Here is a 6,000-nt window from a genome sequence, read left to right on the forward strand (position 1 = left end):
GGAGTTCTTCTGAATACTTTTTCTTCAAACTTTTGCTCATTAAAAATAAATCATAGAAAACTTTTCTTCCCTACAACTTGACCCAGGACTGAATATTGGATCTTTTATGTTGCATTTTCCTACTAAGTCTTCCAATTATCAAAGTATTCTTCCTTTTTCAGAGGGGTAGAACGAGACAAACAAAGCATGTCGCTGAAACACAGTCTGGTGTAGTGGTATTTCACCTTCATCAGCTTCCAGATGTCTGAACAGAAGTGTGATGACACTGATGACACTCTCTCACTCTTCCAGAGATCCCTGTAACCTTTCCACAGCCAGGGATTCAGATCCAAAAAGCCTCTAGAAATCAAATTCCAGATGGCATGGGGGAGAAGCTCCAGGGCTGCCCGTGTGGCAGCAAGGAGGGAGGCACACACAGAGTCAGCACAAGTGCCATGAGGAGACTGGCAGTGCCCGAGTTGCTCAGGGAAATTTATCAGCTTTGATTGCATCAGTTCCTTGTTGCACTAGCAAATGCCAAACAGGCTCTTTTCCAGTCAGCCCTGGACAACACACAGAATCACTGCAAAGGATGGGAAAAAATGTACACAGCATACACACCTGGAAAAAAAGGACAAAACAGAACCAACTGAGATTGTCTGCATCCAGTGTTTCTGGAGAAAGTTAATGATGAAGTTGTGGCTGACCCAGAAAATACTCATTAACAACAGCTACAATATCAAAGCTAGCAAATACATCATTTTCAACCAAGGCAATAATGGGGACCGTTGCTCATTGTGCCCTACTTCAGACACCAGACATGTTAGCTGAAACAATCATTAAAATTTTGGGTTATAAAGGAATACTACCTAGCTGACACAGACATGACGGGCAGAAGAATTCAGATCCAACAAAATGGATCATTGATCTGGTCTGGTTTTACAACTCATTAGTGGTCCAGTTACAAGGAGCTAGTTAGTTAGTGCTGCAGCAGCCACATACAAATACACCACTCTGTTCTTTAAAGGTAAAGCAGAAGATCAGAACCATCAGCTGTAGCCCAGGCTCTGCTGAGCACACTGGGAAACTTGAGCTACCACAAAAGCCAGCCAGCTGGCTGGCACAGGAGCAGGAAAGGGCACCTTTCACAGCACAAACTTCCACATCCTTGACAACAACAGTACCATGTGCTAGGGCTTCGGTGGAGTTCATGGCATTGTCCTATTGCCAGTCAACAGTGCCACTACTGTTAGCTCACTTCTCACATCTAATGAGATTAGGCTCCAGTTAGCTTAGGAAAATCCATTTGTTGGGATATTAGACTAGGGGCTGCATGTGGGTGGCTTAAATCACAAGTCTCCAGCTGTATCAAGTTCCCAGCCTTGATTAGCTCAAATGATCTCAAGCAAGCTTCGCACTCTCTCTGGTCTCAGCACAGTAACTACACCTGAACCTAGCCTAAAACACTGCCTTCTCTTTGTTCAAAGATTAATTTCTTTCTGCTCCCTGAAGCATCAGAGCACCCTGCATTTGTTGTGGGAAGAATCTGTACATTCAGTTCCTCTCCCTGATCACCTCCAAACGAACCTCTGCCTCTTTGCTTTAAGTTACACTTTGAATGAGTCACTGACCAGTTCTGTCATTTCAGGTTTACTTTGAATAACAGTTCCTCAGCTGAAAACAAGCTCCTCTTCCCTCTTGCAGTGCCTGGCCTTTACCTGATTCAGGTTACAGCACACTTACAGTAAAGGAACTCTCATCTGCCATAGAGGCCCCACACCAAGCAGCTGCGTGTCCCACACCCCAAGGAATATTGCCATTTAGGAGAGCTCCTGTGGCCTAATGCTTGCCACAGGGCCATTTCTGGAACTGTTTCAGCTGGACACACCAACCTTGGCCTGGGCCCTGCCTTCAGGCCCACGTGCTCTGACAGAGTCCCGGCAGCTCTGTTGTGAGATGTGTGCGACATGAACGGTGCAATCCCAGCAAACCATGAACTGTAAAGACCCAAAGTTTCAGAGGGGAATTTATTGTATGGGAGCATATCCAATATTTTTTGTCAACCATTCATGAGAATAATAAAAAATAGAAGCTTTTTAAATGACAAAAAATATAGTTACATATAATACAGATTTTCATCTTGCATTGAGCAGAGAAGTAATAAAATGCTCACTCATGTTTTCACAGTTTGTGTTGCTTCTCTAGGTTAAAGCATCAGCAACTCAAGTGTTCCAGTCAAAACCCCTAGTTAGCAGTTTCATGGGATGATGGTGAGGATGAATGCTCCCAGCATTCTGACACACTTCACAAGTACAGCAGGCACACTTGATCCATTTCCAAACTACTAAAATTTTCAGAGGTACCAGCTACACTTGAGGCATCCTTGCTGCAACTGAAAGGGTTTTGTATCGGAACACATTTTTTTAGGCCCCAGCCAGAAACTCGTCTGTGGAACACTTAAGAATGTCCTAAATCCAATCTGGTTCAAAGGGCTCCGAGTTGATCCTCTGTGACTCCCTTGTTCTGCCCTCACCACACATGGGAACAAAGCTCTAACCAGTACTTGGTCACATGTGTAAGTGCTTGCAAGACCACAAAGGATTTAACATTCTTCAGCACTCCACTCAGAGACCTAAAGGCATTCACTGCTTGCATACATTGGTATTTACTACACACATTTAGACCCAGCCCCCAATATTACTGCAATAATTCTTTACTGGCGTAACAGCTGACACACCAAGTTTCACTTATTTAAGTTTTCTACAAACATAGGAAAAAAAACGCCTGAAGAGAACTAGAACAGCTTTCAATCAGTCACTATATTGGCATTGAAAGCTTTATTTTGAAAACTTTAAGCAGCAATACTGAATAAATAGACAGAATGATTGTTTTGTCATCTCCATACAACTGATGGCCTTCATCCAAAACATTAAAATACTGCAGCAAATAGAATAAACATGCACATTTCAATGCTCTAAAAAAACACAAAAAAAAAAAAAAAGAAAAAACAAACCAAAAAAAGGAGGTGTAATATAAAAGTAACACTTTGACACTTTTTTAAATACAGTACAGACCATTAGAGACTATTTTCTGGAAAAAAATATCTGAATACAGTTTTGTTATTTACATGTATCATTAAGGCCCAATTCACTCAAGTTAATGCACATCAGGAATTTATATGCTTCAAGGTAACTCACTAAAAATTACAAGATTGATGTTTCTTTGATCATACTCATATGATCCCAGTTCACCAAAATAATGCAGTACTCTTCATGATAAAAACAAGGCAATTACTGCCCCAAGAGGAGATTTTTATTTCACTAAAGGACCTTTTTCCCTCTTATCTCAATGTTTGCATATTGCTAATACTAGTAGTAGCAGTTCCCTTCCTCAAGAACTTCCTCTGAACTTGCCAGGGTTTAGAAAAGCAAGCAATCCCAAAGCTAACATACCATTTCCAGAAGCAATTCAGGCACTTGGGAACCTAAGTCCCACTGAAAGATACTGGGAGCTGAGTTTTCAGAGTAGGACTTGGTTTCTCCCTTGCTCAGGCATTCAGACTGTTCACCTTAGCCTTAACCTACTGGCTTTTCAGATGGTTCATCCCCCTCTTTTCCCCTAACAACATAGCATCTCCAGCAAAAATAAACTGTATCCTCATGGATGAGAGAGGTAACACAGTTAACTTCCATTAGTAATAAATTACAGGAGTTCTCCATATAAATTCCCTGTGCACTGGAAAATAGTGCTTGTGTATTCAACTATTTAATGCAAGCAAAAAACCCCATTTTTATCATGCTGCCCAGTAAATAATATGGCACTTGTTAAAATTAGTTATGTGTAGCTTCCTTTCTGCTAATGCCCCAGAGGTTTTAAATACTTTTGAAAATGGACTTTTTGTACAGTTGTAAAGAAAGAGTGAGTTTCTGCAGTTGATCAGAAGCAAAACTCTAAACGCCATAGTGTGAGGAATTTTTCTAACTGTTACACGTGGGTCAATTCACATTTAATGCAAGGGCATGCCATTTCTTTTTGGTTTATTTACAGAGAGGGTGAAAATGCTACAGAAAGAACTTCAGCCTGGGTGAAATTCAATAAGCAAGTGGAGTATGGTGGGGGGCAGGGGAATTTGTCAGTGTCTCACAACTGGCAGGTCTGGATACCAAAACCTCTCCTTGGCCACAGGAGTGGCTGAAGCTGCAAACGTTTTTCAGATCACCTTGACATGTGCCAAAGCCCTGGCAAGGAGGGCCCACGCAGGGGTGCTGCAGTGGTCACTCCTGAGCCAGCTCCAGGCTGGCCACTGTGTCCAACAGCCGCTGCAGTCAGCAGTGCTACTTTTTAACTCAAATAGCAATTTCCTCCCTTGATTCCATGAAAAAGCTGCTGGAACAAAGCCCTCCAAAGCTGCTCTTACTCTTCCTTTCAATCCTTCTCCTCCTCCCTCCATTTTACAGAATAACCTGGCAGAGAAAGAGAGCAGGTTTTATCATGCAAGAGCCCAGTTCAGCTCCAGCTGTGGGAGATGGACCAGTCAGAGAATATGACAAAATCATTAGCTGGGGTAAATATGCTGATCTGCCTTAAAACTACTTCATCTCAGGACAAGACTGTTTCCCCCCACCCCCATGCAGCATAATTTGGGCCAGACTTTGCAAGGTGCTGAGTGCCTCAGTTCTCTAACATCAAGAGGTGCTGAAGATGCAAGATATCCACTGGAGAGGGCCATTTCATTTCTGTGAATTGAACCCAGAATGTAAGGCATATATGCTCAAGTACCTTGGACAGATATTGTCCCCAAACTATGTATACTTTACACTTTATATATACATATGTACACACATTCTTCTTTTTTTTTTAATACAAAGTTATGGGCACAGTAAACATGAGCACAGAATTGTGATAAACTAACAGTAAAATGGGTGAGCACTGCAAAGGTTCCTCAGGCAGGAATATTTCATTTTCCAGTTTGCTCACAAGATTAAAAAAAAAAAAAAAAGAAAAGATCTGATAAGTTAAACAGTAAAAAATTCATAGTTCATTTGGAAAGGTCCTTTATATAGTCACAGCCTGTTGCTGTTAGCCTAAATAGAGCAGCATTCTTAGAATATATGATGCCATTAATAAGTGGAAAGGAAAAAAATTGCATTAAACACTCAAGAATCCTTCATCTTTTGCTAGATATTTTAAAACTTCCATTTGTCAGGAAGCTCCTTTTTTAGAAAAGGAGACTTAAATTAACATTTATCTGCACATCAGTGAATCAACACAAGAGGATGCTAGGAGTTAAGTATTTTTCTGTGGTTAAAAGCTCGGAGTTTCCTAGGAGTGGTAAAACCCTGACCCTGCCAAGGAGCCCAAGTCTTCAGCACTGCAGTGAGAGCACAGTGTCCCCCCTCATGCCCAGGGGATCTCCAAGGTGGGGATGCTGCTGTGAGTTGCTGTTAGTACAGGAAATCCAAACCAGGGAAGGTTCATCCCTTCTCTAACTCATCCATGAGGCCAGCCCACACGTTTACAGTGTGTCCCACTAATGCCAGCTCCCTTCTCCACAAACCTGTGTCCCCTGCAGCAGTCTCACTTCAAGGCCTGCAACACACGAGCTATTTTGGGAGTGGCTGCTTTCTGCAGGAACACCTTTTTGTCTGATTCTTTCTTAGCTTTGATTGCATTAAAGCAACATCAAAATGTAATCATGTTCTCTTTTCATATGTTCTGGTAAAGATGACCACCAAATGTGTGAATTTTCTGCTTGGAACTTTACATGCTGTCAGTGACTGTCTTTCAAAGGGACCAAGTGTGTCCACCAGGGAGCTGAATGAAATCCTGGCCTCACTCCTATCCATAAGGACTCTGCTATTGCCAGGTTTCTTCCCTTCACAAAACTTGAGCGGATTCTGGAAGGCTGGAAGTGGATACTCACTGGTGTTGTGTCTTTCTTCCCCTCCAACAGCAAGATTTGTTAAAAAACAAGAACACTGTAATGGCTAGTGGAAAAAATAAGTACAAAACCACACACAG

Source organism: Catharus ustulatus, chromosome 4 (assembly GCF_009819885.2).
Source record: "Catharus ustulatus isolate bCatUst1 chromosome 4, bCatUst1.pri.v2, whole genome shotgun sequence".
NCBI classification, from domain to species: Eukaryota; Metazoa; Chordata; class Aves; order Passeriformes; family Turdidae; genus Catharus; species Catharus ustulatus.